The sequence below is a fragment of the Pongo abelii genome, chromosome 3 (genome assembly GCF_028885655.2).
Source record: "Pongo abelii isolate AG06213 chromosome 3, NHGRI_mPonAbe1-v2.0_pri, whole genome shotgun sequence".
Lineage (NCBI taxonomy): Eukaryota > Metazoa > Chordata > Mammalia > Primates > Hominidae > Pongo > Pongo abelii.
In genome coordinates this window covers 29,209,950-29,235,286 of record NC_071988.2, presented here as the reverse complement: position 1 = coordinate 29,235,286, position 25,337 = coordinate 29,209,950, and positions in this window count along the sequence as shown.

Here is a 25,337-nt window from a genome sequence, read left to right as displayed (position 1 = left end):
TAGCAAAGAGATTGCGCCTGCCCTAGAGATTTTTGGAACTTCAAACTTGAGAGAGATGACTTAGGGTATCTGGCAAAAGAATTTTCTAAGCAGCAAAGCATTCAGGAAATGACTTGGGTGCTGTTAAAGGCATTCAGTTTCGAAAGAGAAACAGAACATGAAGTTTGGAAAATTTACAGGCTGACAACATGATAGAAAGAAAATCCCATTTTCTGAGGAAAAATTCAAGCTGGCTGCAAAAATTTGCCTAAGTAATGAGGAGTCAAATGTTAATCCCCAAGACTATGGGGAAAATGTCTCCAGGGCATGTCAGAGGTCTTCGTGGCAGCCCTTCTCATTACAGACCTGAAGACCTAGGAGGAAAAGGTGGTTTTGTGAGCCAGACCCAGGGTCCCCATGCTGTGTGCAGCCTAGGGACTTGGTGCCCAGCATCCCAGCCACTCCAGCCATAGCTGAAATGGACCAACATAGAGTTCAGGTCATGGCTTCCGAGAGTATAAGCCCCAAGCCTTGGCAGCTGCCACATGGTGTTGAGCCTGTGAGTGCACAGAAGTCAAGAATTGAGGTTTGGGAACCTTCTCCTAGATTTCAGAAAATACATGGTGTAGGGAGACCTTCTGAAACTATTGCTACAGAATAAAAGATGAAATGCTCCTGATTATTGTAAATACAAAATTGCACGCAGGATTGTGTAAAGACAATGCCAGATTGGGCTGCCAGAATGAGCCAACAGCACATGATGTGCTTCCCCCTGCAGAGATCCTATAAACAGACATGCAGTCAGGGAGTGTTCACATCACCAAGATTCCTATCCCAGAAAAGCAGATGTTCATAGCTCTGGGAATGGAAGGTGACCCTTGTGGAGAGCCTATAAACGGACACATGAAGAGCACCTGTTCATATGGATAAGATAGAGCTATAAATGCCCTTATCTTGCCATGGCTTTTCTAGGTCTCTTTAGGGTTAGGGCCTACTCCCTTCTGAGAATTTTTGGTCTAACCGGTTGTCTAGCTTCATGTCCTGTTTCTATTGATTGTTTGCAACCAGCTTTTGCTGCAACTGTTACTGCTGATTAATATCTTGCTAATCACAGGTTATGGATAGACAGTGTTTCTGTTTTAAGGCTCTGTTAGAAACTGCTGATGCACACATTATATTGTAAATTCTTATCTCTGTATACTGTACTTCTGCACACCGATGTTATGTTAAAGAATTACTTCATTCCCATGTGACCATCTCACCTCATAAACATCTCACCTCATAATCAAATGACCCTAAATCCCTCATTAACCTACCCCTGCCCTCACTAAATTTAACAATGAATGCTGGTATATCCAGTGCATTGGCAGCCACTTTCACTATCTTGTGTGTGTCTTTTATTTCTTGACCTGCCAATCCACCTGGGAACAAAGGAAGAGCCCCGTTGCATTGCGAGTTGCTGGCCAGTTCCCACAATAGCATGGAAATGCCTGGATGCCCAGACAAAAGTTTGCTGCAGGGGTGGGGCTGTCATGGAGAACCTCTGCTAGGGAAGTGGGGAAGGGAAATGTGGGGTCAGAGCCCCCACACAGAGTTCCTATTGTGGCACCACCTAGTGTAGCTGTGCAAAAAGGGTCACCATACGCCAAATCCCAGAATGGTAGATCCATTGACAGTTTCCACCATGAACCTGGAAAAGCTGCAGACACTCAACACTAGCCCATGAAACCTTCCAGGTGGGAGGCTGTATACTGCAAATCCACAGGGATGGAACTGCCCAAGACCATGGAAACCCACCTCTTGCATCAGTATGACCTGGATGTGAGACATGGAGTCAAAGGAGATCATTTGGACTGCCACACTGGATTTCAGACTTGCATGGGGCCTGCAGCCCCTTTGTTTTGGCCAATTTCTCCCATTTGGAATGGCTGTATTTACCCAATGCCTGTACCCCATTGTGTCTAGGAAGTAATTAACTTGCTTTTGATTTTACAGGCTCGTAGGCAGAAAGGACTTGCCTTGTCTCAGATGAGACTTTGGACTGTGGACTTCTGAGTTAATACTGAAAAGAGTTAAGACTTTGGGGGACTGTTAGTAATGTATGATTGGTTTTGAAATGTGAGGACATGAGATTTGGGAGGGGCCAGAGGCAGAATGATATGGTTTGGCTGTGTCCTCACCCAAATCTCATCTTGAATTCCCCCATGTTGTGGGAGTGACCTGGTGGGAGGTTATTGAATCGTGGGGGCATGTCTTTCCCATGCTGTTCTTGTGATAGTGAGTAAGTCTCATGAGCTCTGATGGTGAAGAAAGGGGGAGTTTCTCAGCACAAGCTCTCTTTACCTGCTGCCATCCACAGAAGATATGACTTGCTTCTCCTTGCCTTCTGCCTTGATTGTGAGGCCTCCCCAGGCATGTGGAACTGTGAGTCCAGTAAACATTTTTCTTTTATGAATTGTCTAGTCTCGGGTATGTCTTTATCAGCAGTGTGAAAATGGACTAATATAGCTGGAGACACAGTTCTACATAAATATTTGCTTTGTTGTTATACATGAATATCTGTTATAGAAAGATTACAATTCATAAAATGAGTGGAGAAATCAATTTCAACAGGAAACACTGTAGCCAAGAGCATATGAAAGATTCATTCTAGTAGGGGGATGTTGAGCCATCCTGGAGACTAAAAACATGTTTGTTAAAGGAAAAAATAAAATGATATTTATTGAAAATTTACCATATACTAGACACTTTGCATGCATAATTTCATGTAATTCTCCCTATGGTACAGCAAGCTTGATGTAATTTTTGCCATTTCATAAAGAACAATACTAAAATAACATTAAATAAGTCACCAGCATTTTCCATGTCCATAAAATCAACCCAATATAAACCGATAAACATATCTGATTCTAAATTATGTATCGCTTTTATGTCTTTTTACCTAATGGTATAATTTGTGTCTCCTGATAGAAATGCATGTAGTGTCCTATTCAAATCCTGTAATTTGAATGGTTTTAAGATTCCACATAGATTATGCCTGTCTCTGGGAGCAGACTGTTTATCATCTTTGTTTTTTTTTTTTTGAGACAGAGTGTCGCTTGGTCGCCAAGCTGGAGTGCAGTGGTATGATCTCAGTGCTCGCCACAACCTCTGCCTCCTGGGTTCAAGTGGTTCTTCTGCCTCAGCCTCCCAAGTAGCTGGGACTACAGGCATGCGCCACCACGCCCAGCTAATTTTTGTATTTTTAGTAGAGATGTGGTTTCACCATGTTGGCCAGGATGGTCTCGATCTTTTGACCTCATGATCCACCCGCCTCGCCATCCCAAAGTGCTGGGATTACAGGCATGAGCCACCACGCCCAGCATGTTTATCATCTTTCTAAGTCACCTAATGCTGCTCTGTCTTACAAAGGCAAGAATGATTGTATCCATTAATGCATAGAATAATTTACAGGTAAAAATAAATATAAACAAACAAATTATATAGGTGGCTCTGTGAGAAAGAAATTAAGTTTCCTCTTTTCCAACTCCTTCCTTATGTGCCCCTTAATTTCAAACCCATCTCAGGTACAAGACTGTAAAGTTGTTCAGGGGCAAGCAACAGATAGAGAGTAGTCAAAGGAGAATCACACTTAAATGAGAATGTCCTAATAGTAGAGGTAAAAACCTGATTCACAATCACGAGGTGATAAAATTTGAAACACAAGAATCAATTTCTCAGAAAAATCATATAAGTGGTTTCTGGGCAAGGTTTCTTTCTTCTTCCTTGAGGATTCATGAATGACTAGAGAAGACGATCAGATATTGCAAAACTAAAATTTCTTTGCATTTTAATATCCAAACATAACCTGATGATTGCTATTACTTTGTGTTAAATTAATCATTGAACATGTTTTGGGATTTTTAGAATATTATAGTTCTATAACCAGAGTGAATGCACCATGTTGCTACTCTTGGTGTAATAGCACGGAACAATTTTACAACAGTTTCAAAGCTTTGTGCCAGAGTTTTTAGAGAGAAAAAAAATTGATTCAGGCTTATGCTAAATATTTCAGTGGGTTTCATGTGGATTAAATGATGGAGGAAAAAGGGTTTTCAATTTCTCATTTTTTTTTCTTTTCTTAAAGAGAATGAGCTTCATTCTTAGCACTGACATATGTCAAGAGTCTCATCCTATCCCAGTGTGACCAAGACACTAGTTCTGCTTGACTAAAGTAAATTCCATAATAATCTGTTCACTTGGTTCCTAATACTCTGGGATCCTACTCTTCATCTAGCTTTGATTTTGGAACAACTCTGATGATACACTCAATAAGAATGAATTGTTATTTGCATAAGGTATGAACTTCCAAAGAAGCTGCATGTGGATAGAATATTTATTCTTCACACAATGGAAAAAAAATGAAAATGATCTTGCAATATCTCCATGTTGGAGAAGAGTAAATATTTTGTATAGCTTGCTTTTTCTGTTCACTTTTTCAAGGCCCTTTTTAATATAACTATCTCTTTTTTCTTAGGCAAGTCCAAGTCTTCCTGCTAGTCCAGGACAACCTGGTCTGTATCATATCATATTATTGAAATTTCTGTTATCCTTTCACTGACATGAAGTATAAACACACCTAAGGTGTTTTGCCTTTGCCTCTTGCCTAGTGCTGCAATAGCTAATTGCCTTAGGTAAGGAGCCTTGCTGATTTTATGAACTCAAGAAATGTACATGTCCTTGTTCTAATGGTTTCTACAAAAAAAGCAAATGCTCTAAAAAAAGCAATACAAAATTCACTTAAATAAGAATATAATCGGAGAGCCAAAAATTTAAGTGGAATATTCAACCTGCTCTGATCAACAAATGTCGTCAAATGAAACATGTAATTCAGTAGAAATATGATAGCAAAAAACAACTGCCAAATTATTCTTAACGGGAAAAATTCCTTGACATTTAGAAAAATGCAGCCTTTGGAAACCACTTGTCAAATAGTTACATATTCATTTTCAAGGTAATCACTAGTAAATTACAGTGACCATGCATCTCAGACACTGTTCTCTATAATTGGTCACTTCTCCTCTCATATGTGAGGAGCAGCATGCTTTCGCATGCATTCTCTGAAAGTAGAACTCTAGCAGGGAATAGTCAAGATATACAGATAGAGTCCAAAATAAAACATCTTTAAAATACTTATTTAAGATGTGGCACATCAGTTCCAAAAGTATAAGGAAGTAATACATTTTCCAGTTAGTTACAGTAGTTACATTTTCCAGTTAGTTACATTTTCAAATAATACATTTTCCAGTTAGTTACAGTAGTTGTGTCTGTTTTTTTGGCTGTCAATAAGAGACATGATTGCTAAATCAAGTGGCACATGTTCTAATGCATTTGAAATATAGGAAGAATTATCTTTTGAAAAATAAAAATTAAATGACTAATTTTTAAAATTTTGTGTGTAACAGAGAAACAGTAAATAAGAGGAAAATAATGGGATTTATTAAAAAATAGTATTTGGAAGTGAGGATAAGCTAAGAAGATATGGTTGTGGTTGTATATATATACAAAAATACAAAATCATATAAACTCAGCTGAGAAATTTAAATTCCAATATAATTAATTTTTATTAAAATGTATGCCCAACTTTTTTTTGCCCCTAATTTAGGACAGAACAAGTTCCTACTAAGAATAAAGGTATATCAAGAAGTTTATTGCTCAGAAATATTCAGCCCTTGTTTTCTCTGCTGACACCACCAAAATGAATAATGATAAGACCCGTGATGAAGGTGTTTATGTGATCTAAATTTCTCCACGGGGAGATGACTATAGTCATCACGAGTTTATTTCAAAATTCAGCTTCTTTCTATAGAAAAGCAATATAATGAGATCAACTGTGTCCTTTCTCTAGCCTGGAAAGTGAAATTCCAATGGATCACAGCATGACTGATTTGAGTCCTTCAGCCATCATGGTAGTCATTGACTAAAAATACTTGATCCATGCAGAGATTTGCATCTCTTATTATGATGGTCAAAGTGAGCAGGATGACTCCACTGTTGTTTAGTTCATTTTTTAGAACACAGAAAATCTGCCAGTTTGTGTTTGCTGAAGAAAATATAGGTCATATTTTAATATCAATGATACCTACTTTGTAATAATCTATCTTTTACACTAACATAGTTATTTCATTTATCAAGTGAATTATCCTTTGGACCACTGTGCCTGGCTCCCTACTCATTCCCTTTTTAAGCATCCCATTAGAGTTAATGTCTATCACATTATAATTATTGATAAACTGTACTTTCTTCAACTAGGTTGTGATTTCTTTGAGACCCAGGGCATCAAAGAGCTTCAAGACTGGCAAAAATTACAGGACTGGGATAAATCTATCCCTCACAAAAAGTAGCAAAGTACCAAATGTATCATGATTATTAAGTAAAATTTGAGAGGCTGTAGTTTTGAACTGAGATTCTACACTAGAACCCAACAGACCACCAGAATGAAGTCACTCATGTTAATAATATGAAACTCATATATTCAAATTGAACTCGAGAGCTATCTAGTTTTTCAAAAAACAAGAGATTTACAACAACCGATGAAAAAATGGCTAAGTCGGCCAGGAGCGGTGGCTCATGCCTGTAATCTCAGTGCTTTGGGAGGCCGAGGCAGGTGGATTACCTGAGGTCAGGAGTTTGAGCCCAGCCTGACCAATATGGTGAAACCCCATCTGTACTAAAAAATTCAAAAATTATCCAGGTGTGGTGGTATGTGCCAGTAGTCCCAGCTACTCAGGAGGCTGAGACAGGAGAATTGCTTGAACCAGGGAGGCGGAGGTTGCAGTGAGCCGAGATTGTAGCACTGCACTCCAGCCTGGGTGACAGGGCAAGACTCTGTCTCAAAAAAAAAAAATAGGTTAAGTCAACCCAAGCCAGCATGATAAGGAAGTCTCCTCTGCTTTAACCTATATAAGGAAAGTAACCTGAAGTATCTGTTGCTAGCCAATTCTCTTTTTGCACTAGGCTGTTTCCTGCTGGTACTGCCTGATAAAACCTGATCATTCTGCCATGCCTGGTGTAGCTCCTTCTATTTTGTAGATGGACTACTGCCTAATTCATGAATCACTAATAAAAGCCAATTAGATCTTTAAAATTCAATTTGTTGGAATTTGTTGTTTAATATGATGCAATTCTTACAAATTATTTTTCTGTATTTTTTTATGACTAAGAAAGATCAGAAGAATTCAGTCTTATAATCTTTGCCAACGTCCATGCCAATCATGTGAAACTGAAACTTAAAGTAAATAACTAGTCAGTTAACTTTTAAGTGCAATCAATCACAGGACATTTTTTGTGACACATTTATAAGGCAAGAATTCTAAAGCATATATTTCCAGAAATTATTATTTGAACATTTATCAGTAACACTCGTTTGAAACATGTTACACAAATAATGAATTATATGTAAGTATTAATTTAACAATGTCGAGTTATTACAGGAAGTATATGCTTAGATTTTCTTCTCTATATGTTACGCACACACACACACAGACATATTCACACAGAAAGACAGAAATTAAAAAAATGATTGGCTTTATTGAGAACATCATGCATGGTTTACACATGGCAATTTTGTGTGGAATTTTGGAACTTATCTAGTTACTGTGATTATTGCTTAGACAACTATAATATTTGCAAATATAATATTTGCACAATTTATTTCATTTCCCAAATGTGTCTGTTGGCCACTCCCTATCTTGTTTTGCTTTCTTTTCTCCTATACTTTCCTTTTTAAAAATCTCATGTTTAAAAAAAAAAGAAAAGAAAAGGTTATTGCCAAATATTCTCTTCCTTTTTTTCTTAATTAAAGGACGTTCGGCTCTATTTGAAGGCTTTCTTCCCATCTCCATCTTTTCTGCTTTCTTTTTTCTCTTTCTCTTTCTCCTCACACCTTTTAAAATTTAGTCCTTCAATAATATCTCCAGTAAATACTCTATTCTCAGAAACAAGATTATATCATCAGAGTTACTAGTGACAGAAAGCAAATGAACATAACCTTAAACTAGATTAGATCCTCAAGGAAAAATCAATGACATGGCAAAGAACAACGTTTCAGAGGAATGGGGTTTAATTTTCCAACTTACACAAAAGGATTAAAAAAACCCAAAAACAAAATGATTAATTAGAAGGTCAAACTGATTTAAACACATGAAAAGTAAAGGGCAAAATGAGGGCAATTACCTGGATAGGTGGAGCAAAAGCAAACAATTTTGCCTCAATTTAATCACTGCTTCACTTGAAAGTAATTTTGGACTTGAATTACCCTCAATAGTCTGATAAAATTATTTATTAATCTGTCGTAGGGGTAGGAGGATTTACTTTATTGTCTCTAAGGACTTCCCCTGGATATGAAAGGACAGATTTTTTTTCTAATATGATAGGTTACTGATGGGAAATCTTATGTATTAATGATGATATAGTTGTCATTATTATGTTATCTTGGGCCTGGCTATTTCTCACACCTCTGTCAATGTATATCCCACCTCTAACTGTTTATCCTCTCTCCCTCCTACATTAACCAGTTGGAAAATACAGAAGTGTGGGTATTCTCAACAGAGGTATACAAACTTAAGTTCATGGTTTATTGCTATATCCCTTCTTGCTGTCCAACAAATCTAGCCATAAGTAATAATGAGGAACAACATTATGGATTTTCTGCTCTGGATTGAATGCAATGAGCATAGCTCTGATCCATACAGAAACAATCAAGATGATAATTATTATTCTAATTTGGCAGACAATGAAATATAGACTCTAATAACTCACATACCTTACTTAAGGTCACAGACTGCTACATAGACCTTAGGCAGAGACCGAGTTGGAATTCATTTCTAGGTTTGTCTGACTCTAAAGCTTATGGTATTTCTATTAAACAATATTATTTCTTATATTAATTTTATAATATCATTAAAAAATCTTTGCTTGTTCTGTTTCCTTAAGAGTAGATGTAGAAAATTGTAACATTTCTGTTAAGGATCAATGGCCTTCAAACATTTTTTAATGTGTTTGCATTTTTTATAAAGTAGGGAAGTACCTCTACTGATGTATTTTTAGTTTTTTCTAGGTGGGAGCCAGGTAAATCATTTAGAAGGTAAATCAGATTGTGCCATTACCTCACCTGCTCAAAAGTCTCCGGTGGCCTATCACACTTTGACTAATATCCAAATTGCTGGGGCAGAAAAGTTCTTGATGATCTGGCTTTTCTCCTTCCCATTTCCTCCTCATAATTCACTCTCCCATGCACTATTTGTATGTCTTGACATTTTTCTTTCATGACATTTATGTCATAGAGCCTTTTCTCATAGGTCACTCCTTTACTTTCTTTTGATCTCTGTTAAAATAGTACATTTGGTCCACCCTAAATAAGATAGTATTGGCTGGACACTGGGGCTCAAGCCTGTAATCCCAACACTTTGGGGGCCAAGGTGGGTTGATCATCTGAGGTCAAGAGTAAGAGACTAGGCTGGCCAACATGTGAAACCCTGTCTCTACTAAAAATACAAAAAAATCAGCTGGGCATGGTGGCAGGTTTCTGTAATCCCAGCTACTCGGGAGGCTGAAGAAGGAGAATCTCTTGAACCCAGGAGGCAGATGTTGCAGTGAGGCAAGATCGTACCACTGCACTCCAGCCTGGGCAACAAAGTCTCAAAAATAAAAAAGAGAAAAAAAAAGATAGTATTATCTCAACATGTCTACATCATGTTCTGCAGGCCTCTGACTCTGTCTTAGAGTTCTCATTATTCTCATCACTGTCTTGTTACATGTTTATTTGTTTGAGTGCTTGTTTTATAAACCATCGACATAAAGCAGATCTATTATATGTTGTGTCTTTGCCTCTTTCTATCATCACTGGCTCTCTAGAATCTGTATTGTGCCTGGCCTATGTAGTTGCTCATTAAATATTTCTTGTATACAAAAATGTAAAATTGCCCTTGCATATATTAATTACTAATACAATAATGTTGATCATACTTTAGATAAAATAATATAAATTTTAATATTATTTTGTACTCCACCTTGGATTATCTTGAACTCCTATGGGAAGGGAATACTTTCTTTCAAGGAATATTAAATTAAAATATTGAAACATTATAAGCTTGTAATTACATTAGTATGATCTCTCTATAATCCTTTTCCTCATTCAAGTTAGAAACAACTGACAGTTAACTTGAGTCAGCAGATAATTCACTGATGGCCTTTTTGCCCCAGCAAAGCTATACAGACATACCTGACTTGGATGACACATAATATGGTTTGCTAATATTGCATCCCAGAAAGAGGCGCATCCAGCCTGTCACAGGCTGAGCTGGACAATAGAGGTTATCTTCTCAGGTTATGTTAAAAAAAAAACTGAGAATATCTGTAAGACAGAAGAATAGATGCTTACTCTATGCAGGAAAGCTATTATAATATCAAAGGTGATGGAAAAAGGAAAGGCTTAAGCCAGGTACATCTAGAAATTACTCTAAGACTTCACTCTTAGGTCACCCACTTTTCCCCGAAGTCATCAGGCAGGCGAAAACAGTCTAATTGTATAATTAATGATGAAATTCCTTCCGTATGGAATCCTGAGGCAAAGGAAAGGAAGTTCCTCTCCCATAATATTACACTGGATTATGTTCTCTTAATCAACTGGACTCAAGTACCAGGCCTCATCTTAACAAAAGATGTGGATGCTGCTTTTAGGGAAGGAGCTAAGTTTTCTTTTAGGCCAGTTCTTCCTTCCATGAGGAAGCACACCTGTTACCAAAAGTTGTCCCTATTTCCCTGTGTTGATTCTTCTAAACATACTGTTAAGCAGTATACATTTGTGCTCCCCACAAGCCCCTAAAAGGTGGTCAGAGAAACTTTAAAAATATAATACACAAATTAAATTACTTTACAAGTAGAAATACCAAAACTTTTAATTAATTTATAGTCTAAAAGGTTAAAAAAAAAAACTTCTCAACTTTATAAATTATATCAGTGCAGAAGAGATTGTGAAGTTCTGGATTAAATGAAAAATCTTTCAGGGATTACCAGCTGAGTTGTATCTCACTGGAAACTGTGACTTTCTTCATGATTTCAGAAGATGTATTCGTTCATTGCCAGGATTTGAAGAACTAAAAACTAATAGAAAAAATAACATTGCCCCAAATCTGGCCCTAAATTCACCAAATTTTGAAACAAAGTCAAATATCACCCTGCAAAGAAGTGACCTAAGGCAAAATGTTGTACCAGCACGTAGATTGCAGTGTTGCCAAAGAAGGTAAATGGAAACTGAGAAGGTACATAGGTAGAAAAATTGTTAATTTTATCTTCTTTAAGGTGTCATGAAAAAAATTAATGCAAAAATTTTAAGTCTCCAGTTTGTGAATTTCAACTCGACTAGCAGAAATATACCAAAGGACATTACAATTTTACTTTTACTCTGTGGATAAAAAATGGTTTTATTGGTGGCTGGGGCGGGCAGAAGAGAAGTTTGTGCCATTCTTCTCTCTATATCATATGGAATTTGCTCTAAAGGTTTTCTGAGACACAGGTAAAGCACATGTGGCAAACTACTTTTTCATTGGTGCTTTACTTTTGGTTGCAACATATTAAGAAGTACGTGTGAGCTTGTCCCACCATCGGTAACACCAGGCTTGATCATTGAGTTCTGGTGATGAAGCCTAGTATCTGTCTTTAATAGTAAGTTTTCCTTTAAAATTGGGAATCAAATATTCGTTCCAGAATTGTATTTCATTCTCCCCCACCAGTCTTATTATAATGATCTTTTTAAAAATTTATCTCCTTTAATTATAATCCCCTTGACATTTCATACTATATATATTTTTAAAATTTATTTTCACTCTTTAAAAAGTTTCTATTACCTTAATAGTGTATTAATTATATATTTTATGTTAACTGTAAGACAAAACTTGGTGGCTTAAAACAGCAAACATTTATCACTTTAAAATTTTTCTGATCGGAAATCACTTAAGCATGGGAGCTTCTGACAGAAAGGTGTCCCATGAGGTTGCAATGAGGGTACTGCAAGGGTTTATGCTCTTATCAAAAGTGTTGACTACAGAAGATAGAATTCTAAGCTCATCATATGGTTGTTGACAGGATCCAGTTTTTCCCTGGATGGTGGCTGGAGATTTCCCTGTTTGTTGTCATGTGGACTTCTCCTTAGGACAGCTTATAACATGACAGCTGGCTTCCTTCAGAGCGAGAGATCCAAGAGAGCATGAGAGTGTTCCCAAAATGCAAGCCACCATAATGCTCAAACTTAACTCCCAAAGTGATATCTTGTCTCCTCTGCTACATTCGTTAGAAGTGAGTCACTAAATCTAGCCCACACTGAAGAGACAGAAATTTAGAGAAGGGTATGAGCATCAGGAGCTGAAGACCGTGGGCGCATATTTTAGAAGATGCTTGCTGGAAGTGGTTTGCCAATTTTTTTCTTCAAGCATTGCTTATTTTTTTATCTGTTTTTACATAGTTCTGTTTTATAATGCATACATTTATTCTAATTATTTATTGCTTTTTCTTTTGTACTTGCTTTATTTTTCCAACCTTTTCAGCTAGATATTTAATTCACTTTCCTTCATCTTTTATTTTTATGGATATAAATATTTATTTAGATAACAATTTTCCTCTTTATCCCACATACATTGAACTTTTATTCATGGTTTTATCATCATATGATTAAAAATCTGCCTCCAATAAACCTGCCTTCAGCATGGCCTCCACCTTCTGCTTTATTGTAGGCTCAGAAAGCCTGATTTCTAGTTTCTGGCCTAGCGTATTTATTTCTTAGGTACATACAAACTGAAAATTGTAGAATTATCTGTCTTCTTTTCAAGAGATAGTTGTGAGTATGATAGAGTGATCACATATCCCATTTTGCGCTAGACAAGTCTTGGTTCAGGATTGCTGTCCCAGAATAATTATTACTATCGCTCCCTTGACTCTACTAAATTATTTGCTTTGTGTTCTAAAGCATACAATTACACAAATAATGGGGATTAATTGCTGCCTTTCGGTGTATGTGTGCTTGTTTGTGAGTATGTAGAGACTCTAACTTAACCAAATACCATTTCGTTATAGAAATATGGAGCTCTAAAAACCTTTGGAATGTTTTAAAATGAGAAAACTTGCAAGAAATCAATTTCTGGATAACATCTGATACTATTTATAAAGGTGTTAGCTAAAATTAATTGACACCTGTCTCTCGATTAAATGTTCTTTATTGCTAATGAGTTTTAACATGAGTGACTCAGCATAAGAGATGATTAAGGTCATCAGTTGAGATTCTGAAAACGCTTGGATTTGAAAAGGACTGTTTCTGCCATTATCCGTTACTTCAACTCTCTGAGGTTTATTTTCCTATGGCATAAAAGAATAATAATATCATACGATTTCGGTGAGAGTTAAGTGCCTGATAAATAATGGATGACTAGTAATTTATTGTTATCATTAGTTTTAACTGCTAATATCATGGAGTTCAAACTCTTTTTCAGACACTTTCTGATTTGGGAATTTTTAAGTTTTATTGACAGTAAACAGTTTCAAATTTTTTTGTTCTGTTTATCATGGCAGTGTTTCCTCTATTTCTTCTGAAGCAATAAGAAACAAGTCCTTAGTCATTTTCTGACATGTCCTTATTTTATACCCATAATCTATTATAAAAGAAAAGAAGATGCAGTTTTCGAGTGTATTTCTGAAACACTCAATAGTATAACTTTTAAAACGTTTACGCATTTTCATAACCAAAAGATAATTTTCAACCGCATCTTTGCTTCATATCTACATGAAAAGTTACTGCAAGCAGACCAAAGCTCTCACTAGCAATGACTCAGACACATTCTATGCTCCCATCACTACAACAAGCATTATTCTCACGGCTGAGCTCATAAAGGAATAATTTAATGGCTCAGTAATAAAATTAAAAAATATAGAAACCACTGAAGAGTACTCATTTAACTCACTGTAATAATAGTAACACGAACATTTTCTTGCAAAAATAATGTTTTTACAGAAAATCACTAAAGAGGATAAATTTATGGTAAAATAGTTGAGAAAAAGTAAAGCAAAAACCTTTCTTCAGACCATGTAACAAAATATGATTTTGATGAAGTTGAATTTAAAATCTAAAGAAAAGTAATAAAACAGAAAACAACACCTATCTGAAAGCCTTTCTAAGAAAAACACGAATAAAGAGAGACAAACTACAAAAATGTAAACGTTTACACATAAGAAGCCGTAATAAAATTGACTGCTGACAGAGAAGGGATCAGTTAATGCATAGTTTAAAGACAATGAGTTAATATAGTAATATAGTCAAATATAAAAATTTAATTGAGTAGTGATCCAATGGTGAAAAAATGAGGAAGGTTTTTCCTTTCACAGCTCCAAAAGTTATGCAATAAAATTATTATATGTAATCACAAATAAATAAATATAAACATTCAAATCGTAATTAAGACCTGTAAATAGAAAAAATTACTATCTTGAACCTGGTATCCCCGAGATTTACAGTTAAATCACAATAATATGTATTGTTTTTAGGATATAGAAAAAACGTACTTACTTATATAACAGTGAAGGTAAAAATAACTACAACTAGTTTGAGAAATAGAAATCTGTCAAAACCTTAAATTTTTACTAATCTTGACTTCATAATTTAGTTCTAGGATTTTAATATAAAATGATAACCAGAAATTGGAACTATGATGTATGTGTAAACATTGATGTTTATTACAAAGTTAGGTAAAAATAAAATCTTAAAAACCCAAATGACCAAAACCAAGAAAATTTTAAAGTACTATTTTAGGAGAGCAATGCAATAGACTATAATTGTGTAGCCATTAAAAATTTACTATTGCGGCAAAAGAGCTCACAATATGATTGTAAGTAAAATAGCATTATGCATCACTATGTGTAGAATATAGTCTAAATTTTTAGCAAAGTATATGCCAACATTCATATAATTTTACACCTATAGCCAAAATAATTATAATTATAATAAAAAGTAAGGGATATATAATGGTAATAAATGTTATTCTCATTTGGACTTCTGACAGTGGTTTTTCCTTTATGGTTTTCTATGTTTCCTATTTTTCTAAGTTAACACATGTTACTTCCATAAGTAGCAAAAATTAACAAATAAACGTATGATGTTGGAAAATAGAAACTATTCTATATGGAATTATCCTTTTTAATTACTCATTTGAGTCATTTTGAATTGTAGCATTGATTAGGTGTGAGCCTATGACTCTCCAGGTACGTGCTTTCCAAACTAATTTCAAGATACCAAATAACAGTGTTAAACAAGGACCTAATTCCAAACCAGTACCTCTTGTGAATTTCTATTGCTCTTTTGTTTTTGTCGTCACTTGTGTTTCTTAGACGTGATCTCACTCTGTTACCCAGGCTGAAGTGCAGTGGTGTGATCTTGACTCACTGCCGCCCCTGCCTCCAGGGTTCAAGCAATTCTCCCACTTCAGGCTCCCCAGTAGCCAGGATTACAGGGGCGCGTCACCACGCCCGGCTAATGTGCATTTTTAGTAGAGACAGGGTTTCACCATGTTGGCAAGCAAGGCTGGCCCCGAACTCCTAACCTCAAGTGATCCATCTGCCTCAGCGTCCGTAAATGCTGGAATTATAGGAGTAAATCACTGCGCCTGGCTGAGAGTGGTTCTAATTTACTGTGCTTTTTTGTTGGTTTGTTTATGCACATGCACATGTACTTCTTAATCCTACTTTTGGGTCATAATGTGGTTTTGATGGCCTGATAGCGAAGGTAAAAATAACTACAACTAGTTTGAGAAATATAAATCTATCAAAAATGAACTTACTTTTATAATAGCGAAGGTAAAAATAACTACAACTTGTTTGAGAAATATAAATCTCTTTTGGAATTCTCAACTCCAAAAGAATTCTCTTTTGGAATTCTCTTCTTGGAAATGAATTCTCAATTCTGTCCCTCGATTCTCTTCTTGGAACTGAAAGTATTCAGTGGTAATGGCCATATCCCTACATCCAAAGCACATTTTGATGTTTTTCTCTGTTGCATTTGGCTCTGTTGTTCACTCTCTTTTTAAACCTCTCTCAAATATCCCCATGATTCTACTGTCCTATTTCTCCTCAGGTGATTTCTTTAGTTGCTTTTTGTAGATATTTTCTCTTTTTCCTCCCTCTTTTGGCTCCCCTTTTACTTATAGATGTGAGCTGTTTGTTGGCAGCATAATCTAAGGAAACATATCCAGGCTGTAAAATGCTAAATGGTTACAACCAAAGCTAATGCATAAAAGCTTTCAGTAGGTAACTTTTTCATCCCCAGTTTGTAGGTTTTCTTCCATGGAACAATGGAATTGGAAGATGTAGGGGAGGAAATTCAGATTTATAAATATTTACTTTCTTAACACTGACTATGAACAAGCCAGAGATAATATATAATGAATCAGTAGAACCTGAGGATTTGCAAGCTTGCAGGCTCTTTCCATTACCACCTCAGTCCAAATCCTCATGATCTCATTTAATGATTACTGCAGACTGAGCACCAGAAGATTCCATAAGGTGCTGCTTTCTCAGAAATTAATGCTTTATTCATTCTCATGTAGCATGTTCTCATTACAACATCTACAAAGTAAAGTGGAGATCTTCCAAATGAGGCAGCTGGGAGTTGTGGTTGTCAGTTCATTCTTAAGTCTACTAAAAATACATTACTGATTTACTTCATTCTTGTTATGAAACAAATATAAAAACTCTGTTATATCTTTCTCATACTATTTTTGTTCCTCTCCAGAATTAACTGTCTTAATACATTTAATTAATTCTAGCAAAAATAGAGAAGATTTAATACTTACCTAACTTTTGCTTCTTCTTTGAACTAATTTTCTTTCTGACCAAAATTACCCCAAGCTTTCTCTCACTTCTTATTTTTGTCTTTCTGATTACCTTTTAAAACATTCTACAATGAAGAATACATCCTTTTTCTACAGATTCCTTTCCTGATCAGTGGTTTCCATCAGTTCCTTAAATATTGGTTTTTCACATACATTACTTCTCATCTTAATTTTCTTGTCATTGTATAATCTATTTTAGATAATATTGTGCACTCAGCATTTTAAGTAACATCAACATACTAATGGCTCCAGTGCTATTATTATTATTATTATTATTGTTATTTTTCGGAGATGGAGTCTTGGTATGTTGCCCAGGCTGGAGTGCAGTGTATGATCTCATCTCACTGCAACCTCCACCACCCGGGTTCCAGCGGTTCTCCTGCCTCAGCATCCTGAGTAGCTGGGTCTACAGGCATGTGCCACCACATCTGGCTAATTTTTGTATTTTTAGTGGAGACAGGGTTTCACCATTTTAGCCAGGCTGGTCTCCAACTCCTGACCTCCGTCAATCTACCCACCTCAGGCCCCCAAAGTACTGGGATTACAGGTGTGAGCCACCACGCCTAGCCTCCAGTGCTATTATTTTTACATTCTTCTGTCTTGTGTACATATCTAACTGAACATGTTACAACATTTGGTGTGAATCAATCATGTATTCATTCTGTGGGATTATCTGAGAATTATAGTTCCTGATTTTAGGAATTAAAATAATAGGATGAAGTAATTGGCAGGATAATATCCAAGAGTTCTACTTGACCTCCGCATCAACCCCTCATACTAAATTAAGCTAGAAGATGCATTTACCGTGGAAATTCCATTTTACATGTAGCGAGTTCAGCTACATGTAAAATCTAACTTCCATGAGCTCTTCTGCCACCTGCTCAGTATTATAGGTGTTCTTGTGCCACTTTTCTTTGATTATGTATATTCACATTTTATGTCATTTTAGATACATAGTTTAGAACTCACTAAATAAGAAATCATAGATTTCCCCATTATTTTTTAAATGTAATATCTATGCCATGTTTAGGAAGAGGAAGGTGTAGTGAAATTCCACTCTCCTGAGGGAAGAAAGACCAGCTGGCTTGGGTTCTAAACACAGCTTCTCCACTAACTGCCTGTATGTGCTTAACTACTTTGACTACAATTCCTTTATTAATATTTGATGATCCTTGTGGCAGTTAATTTTACATGTCAACTTGGTTGGGCCACAATACATGGATATTTGGCCCAACATTATTCTGGATAATTCTGTGAAGGTATTTTGGGGATGAGGTTGATATTTATATTGATGGACTTTTAGTAATGCTGTTTTGGTACTCTCTTCTGTGAGTGAGCCTCATCTAATCAGTTGAAGTTCCTAACAGTACAAAGAATGACCTTTCCTGAACAAGAAGGAATTCTCCTAGTAGACTTCCTTTGGCTGAAAACTGGAACTTTTCTCTGAGTCTCCAGCTTCCTTACCTGATCTGCAGATTTTGAACTTACCAAGTCACCATAATCATGTACGCCAATTCCTAAAAACCTCTTTCTCTCTTCACCTGTCTCTTTTACTCTTCCCCTCTCTTTCTACCTCTCTTAATCCTAATTAATACACTAATACATATTTTGGTACTGATAATGGGCTTCCCACCTATTTCACTTTTAGGAAAACCATGATAAATTACCAAGACTAAATGTGTGCTAAATTTCTAAAGAAGATTGGTAATCCATTACTTATTGTTTAAATCTTCTTTATATTTTTTAAATGCTTTATTACATTAATATATAAATGGTTATAAAAGGCATGATAAAATGTTCAGGAAGAAAACTATTATCTGGAAATATACATAGAGCACTTTTGGGTGGGGATTGGGTTATAAATGTGTAATAGATTGTTTTACAAACAAACCTAGTTTCTAAAGGAATTAACTAGTACCTAAATCTCTTTGCTTCATTTAATCATTTTGCAACATAATTATGGTGTTCTCAATTTTCCTAAGAAAGGAGTTTTATTCAAAGTTGCACTACATTTTCTAAATTAAAATGCCATACCTGGCTTTAATTTCGTGTATTGTCAGTAGATTTCAAAGATTCAACATTATTAAATAATGAATTGTTTAATTATTTAAGTAATTATATTTCATTAAAAAACACACACATAATTTGTTCCATTTCATAAATGCAAAATAGTTAATATAATTATGGAGGTGGAGAAATCACTGAAATGATTGAGTTATAGTCTACAAACTAATTGGCAAAGCTGTTTTAAGAAGATAACTGTCATCTTTTTGGTAAATAGTCTTATTTCTCATTGTATCAATTGTCTAAAATTTCTTGTTGGTTGCTAAAAAAAGATATACATTTTTCTGTTTCTTAAACATTGGTTTTAGTGTTGTAAAAATCTCAACATTGCTTTTTGAAAAAGTAAGCACAATCTTAAACCATGTGAAGAAAAAAAATAGAAAGTGTTTTAATTCTAATACATAACATCATAAAGCAACAGGAAGAATAGATGTTTATTATATCTTATGATGTGCCAGAAACTTTTCTGCACTTGAGATATCAAGCAATTAAACAAACAAACAATCCATTTTCTCTCAATAGGAAATACAAGACATAAACAAATACATATAAATTATATAACATGTAAACGGTATATATTTTTTGAAAATTAGAAATATAGAATTGAGTTCATGATGCTGTTAATATTAGGAGATGAAAAAGAGTATTTCTGATAAGATGGAAATTGATCAGATACCAGAATAAAGTGAGGGAGTAACCCATGTAGATATTTTGGGAGAGGAGAAGTTAAAGAAAAAAACAAGTACAAACACTACATCAGAAAAAAAAAATAAAGTTACTAATATTCAGCTTCTGATATTAAAAATAAGATCAGGCAACAAGATTATACATTGGAAAAACAGCCATTCTTAAGAGAGGAAAATCTATTTCCTAAATTCTTTTAACTTTTGTTTAAACATATTAAAGGTCATGATGATTCACTATCAGAGTATAATTCTGTAATGACCCTCAGTTATCATTGTATCTTGAGTGTGGTTATGAACTATATATAATGGCATAGTCAGCCCTTTGATTAGGTTATTTTAACACAGTTGACTTAAGGAAAGAAGATTCTCTTGAGTGGACCTGACCTAATCAGGTATGTCCTTAAAATTGACTGAGCTCTGCTTAGCAAAGAGATTTGAAGCATGAAGAAGATCAACATGAAGGGTATTTTCCTAGGCTGGTTCTGAAGATGAAGAAGGTCATATGATAAGGAACATAGGCAACTTCAAGAAGATCAGAACATCCTCTGACTGACAGTTGAAAACTGTCTTACAACTGCAGAAACTTCTTACAATTGCAAAGAACTGGAACCTACCAATCTATGTGAACTTGGAAGTAGACCCTGAGCTGCAGATGAGAACATAGGCCCTCTGCCACTTTGATTCTAGCCTTTAGAAACTCTGATGAAAGAAATGAACCATGCCATGCCTGGACCTACAGTACTGTGAGATAATAGATGGGTATTATGTTATGGTTCTAAGTTGCAGTAATTTGTTACAGAACATTAGAAAATGAGTACAACTGTAATAATAGAATTTTCTCCCTAGTGTAGACTATGACTACTGTCGCTTTATGTTATGAGGCATTACATTATAGGGACAGTGCTAAAAGTTTCACACATTACATTATCTGGAAAGTTTAATGTACATTCCATTATATATTTAATAATTAGAGGGGGTATTATGAAACTTTAAGATAGTACCACTGTGAAATTCTAAATTTAATCATTAAAATTATTAAATTATTAAATCAGAGTAAAATGATAATTTATGGCAGTAAAAATTTATGCAAAAATATAATATTTTAATTATTTATTATTATTATTATTATTATTTTGAGACAGAGTGTCGCTCTGTCGCCCAGGCTGGAGTGCAGTGGAGCGATCTCGGCTCATGGCAAGCTCCGCCTCTCGGGTTCACGCCATTCTCCTGCTTCAGCCTCCGGAGTAGCTGGGACTACAGGAGCCCGCCACCACGCCTGGCTAATTTTTTTGTATTTTTAGTAGAGACGGGGTTTCACCGTGTTAGTCAGGATGGTCTTAATCTCCTGACCTCGTGATCCGCCTGCCTCGGCCTTCCAAAGTGCTGGGATTACAGGCCTGAGCCACCGCCCTCGCTCAATAAAATGTATCTTGATAAAAATGTGCAGCTGTGGAATGTGTTATAACTGGGATGAACGTTTCTCTGGATGGACCAGTATGAGGTCATTCCAAATAAGCTGGAAAGTTCAGCTTGGTCACAGAGATATTTAGTTTTCCTGAGTTACCTTCTGCACCAACGTGAGTCACTAGCAGATATAATAGATTCCCTGACGCCAACTACCTCTTAAATGAGAGTGGGTGAATTAGAAACCATGGGCTCTGACAAATCTAAACAACACATGATCATATCACCTCCTAACTAAATCACCAAATGCTAGAAAAACACACAGTGAGCTGCTGAATAAGGAACGTTACCTTAAAGATTAGCGGAACAAGAAAACGCCACAGAGGATCTAAGCACTCTTCTCAAACACCATCAAGTTACAGAGCCTCACCAAAACACCAGATGCAAAGGAACTATCTTAGATAGGTGCAGGACATGAGGAGAACTATTAAAGATCAAGCATTTTTAGTTAGAGAGGCCGAACATTACTTAAAGTCACTATTTATGTTATTATTGCCAGCCTAATGTTAGTTGATGAGATTGTGAGATTATTCTTTCTGTATATGGAAGGTAAGGACATCTATAATAGTTATAGACAAAATAAAAAAGCTACATTGTTGCTGGGTATCCAAGTCATAGTGTGAATAAATGTGTGATATAAATACATAAACACATTTATATACATACAGACAGACATATATAGACATACACGTTTATCCCAGTATCAATAATTATTGTACTCAGCTGTTCGGGCTGCTATGTGTGACTTCACAAAGATTTATTTCTCACAGCATTGGGAGCTGGGAAGTTCAAGATCAAAGTGTTGGCAGATTCAGTGTCAGGTGAGGGCTCTGTTCTTTCTCTGCAGATACTCATTGTATCTTCACAGGATGGAGAGAAGAAATCAGAAACAAGTACTACCTTACTTGCTCTAATAGTTTTCTTTATAAGGGCACTAATCTCATTGTAAAGGATCCACCCTCATGACCTAGTTACCTCCCAAAAGATCTCCGTCCTAATTCCATCCCACTGAGGGTTAGGATTTCAACATATTAAATGTGGAAGAACACATACACGCAATCCGTAACAATTCTCTCTATTCACATGTAAGTAATCTATATTCAATTTATGTTTTCACATACATGTTTTTCACATAAAAAGTATAGTGAATGAGCAGTGTGCTAGTTCTTCTAACAGTTTATTATCTTTAAGTTTAGAAACCTTTCGTATGTTGTTTACTTTGATAATTTATATGGCAATGAAAATTTATCCAAAAATGTAAATAATATAATCAATTCAGAAAATGCCAACATGAGCAAGCCCTATCTCAAAATCATTATTGTATTACCTAGTTATGCATAATTGATACTTCTTCTATTTATTACAGAGAAGGTTGAAAGTTAAGCATATTTAGTTGCAGTCAGTCTTCAGCTATTTTTTTTTTAATTTTATTTATTTATTTATTTTTTCTTTTATTATTATTATTATTATACTTTAGGTTTTATGGTACATGTGCACAATGTGCAGGTAAGTTACATATGTATACATGTGCCATGCTGGTGCGCTGCACCCACCAACTCGTCATCTCGCATTAGGTATATCTCCCAATGCTATCCCTCCCCCCTCCCCCCACCCCACAACAGTCCCCGAAGTGTGATGTTCCCCTTCCTGTGTCCATGTGTTCTCATTGTTCAATTCCCACCTATGAGTGAGAATATGCGGTGTTTGGTTTTTTGTTCTTGCGATAGTTTACTGAGAATGATGATTTCCAATTTCATCCATGTCCCTACAAAGGACATGAACTCATCATTTTTTATGGCTGCATAGTATTCCATGGTGTATATGTGCCACATTTTCTTAATCCAGTCTATCATTGTTGGACATTTGGGTTGGTTCCAAGTCTTTGCTATTGTGAATAATGCCGCAATAAACATACGTGTGCATGTGTCTTTATAGCAGCATGATTTATAGTCCTTTGGGTATATACCCAGTAATGGGATGGCTGGGTCGAATGGAATTTGTAGTTCTAGATCCCTGAGGAATCGCCACACTGACTTCCACAAGGGTTGAACTAGTTTACAGTCCCACCAACAGTGTAAAAGTGTTCCTATTTCTCTACATCCTCTCCAGCACCTGTTGTTTCCTGACTTTTTAATGATTGCCATTCTAACTGGTGTGAGATGGTATCTCATTGTGGTTTTGATTTGCATTTCTCTGATGGCCAGTGATGGTGAGCATTTTTTCATGTGTTTTTTGGCTGCATAAATGTCTTCTTTTGAGAAGTGTCTGTTCATGTCCTTTGCCCACTTTTTGATGGGGTTGTTTGTTTTTTTCTTGTAAATTTGTTTGAGTTCATTGTAGATTCTGGATATTAGCCCTTTGTCAGATGAGTAGGTTGCAAAAATTTTCTCCCATTTTGTAGGTTGCCTGTTCACTCTGATGGTAGTTTCTTTTGCTGTGCAGAAGCTCTTGAGTTTAATTAGATCCCATTTGTCAATTTTGGCTTTTGTTACCATTGCTTTTGGTGTTTTAGACAGATATCTAGTTTCTAATTCTGGTGGCACCTGAAGTCAGCACGGAGTTCTGCAGCTCATTAGAGTACTATACCAGTATGAGAGTTTTGTTTTTATTTTGTTTTTACTTTTTCCTTGTTTCTAAGTCCAAGTGTTCTTATTTTCGACCTTGTCAGTACTGGACATAGTAAGTGCTCCCAAATTTGGGGTTTTGGAAGGGCAACCAGGGTGGCATTCCATTTCCTTAGCAATAAAACACTCACATATTATCACTGAATAAGATGCCATTCCATCTATTTGTTAACCTGAAACAAAAACTTAACATTTTTTTAATATATGCATGAAAAGATCAAGAATTTCAAGTTGGGAGGCAAAGCTCATATTTGTTTCCTACCTAATCATTCTTTATGAAGAATAAGATTTCAATATGAATTTAGAGTACAATATAAAATCAGACACTAATTTTCTAAGATTAATTAAATTTGAAAACAAACAACTTTTATTAAAAATACAAATCAACATTTGTTGATTCATAATAAATAACCATTCATCATTGTATTTTCATATCTTAGTCCCACTTGGAATTTATTTCATCCCTGGAGAATAGAATTTGGGAAAGTGTTATTCCAGTTTCAGGAAGATTTTTATACTGAGAAAAATGTTTTATAAATCTATTAAAAATTATTTTTCCTCTATGTGTTTGTTTCTGCTTCCTTTGTATCCCTATAGTGGCATCCCAAAATGCAATTATTTAAATAGATAGAAGTCATCTTTTAAATTTTAACTTATATTTGTAGAACAAGATAAGGTCCTCCTTATTTCAATATCAGTAGGTCTCAACATTTGATTCCAAATAACAGTTTCATACCCAAATCAATAAGTGACTATTTTGTTTATTCAGAATTCACCGCAACAATATAAATTTATTCTGAAATGTATATATTGAAGATGATAGAGAACAGTAGGAGATTTTTCTATCACATAAAATGTCCTGGTTCATTAATATGGTCAATATGTTGTCTCACTGGATATTTTTCCTATTACAAAATACAGTGAAAATAGCCTATAATATTAATATATCAAAATATATTCAAAGGGTGATTAGATATAATTGTGGCCTAGAGGTGCATGTTGGAGGGCAGACTTACATGTAAAATAAATAATTAGTGGAATGCATTTATACATCCATGTCAAATAAAAACTAGAGAATAAATAGACTACTGGGCAATGGGAAACAGAGACAGTTAAAGAAAGGGACAAGAATATTGACCATGAAAACTGTAACAAGTTGGTTGTTCTAGGTTGTTTTCCCACTCTCACAACCTATGTCACATTAAACAATCGATTTTTATTGATTTTTCTTCCTAAACATTTTGAAATCAGTCTCTACCTTTCCCATATACCATTTGCCAATTCTAAGTTTTCCTGAACTTACCACCTCTTATCATGATAAAGTGTCAGGGACCAAGTTTACTCTTCCACCTTAAAGAATTTAAAAAAAATACATAAAATACATAAAATACATGAAGTAAATATTCTCGTATTTTGGATCACACACAAGGCATGGCATTGAGAACTGAGAGAAAAATAACATGCAAGTGGAACCATATGATTGCTCCATCTTACCGACCAAAGGCAATTTCTAGGAAAAACACACAAGGAAACTTAAATAGATGCTGGCTGTATTTCTTAGTTGAGGAACTTCAGAGCTCAGGAAAATCAAGAGGGCTAGAATTCACAGGCCA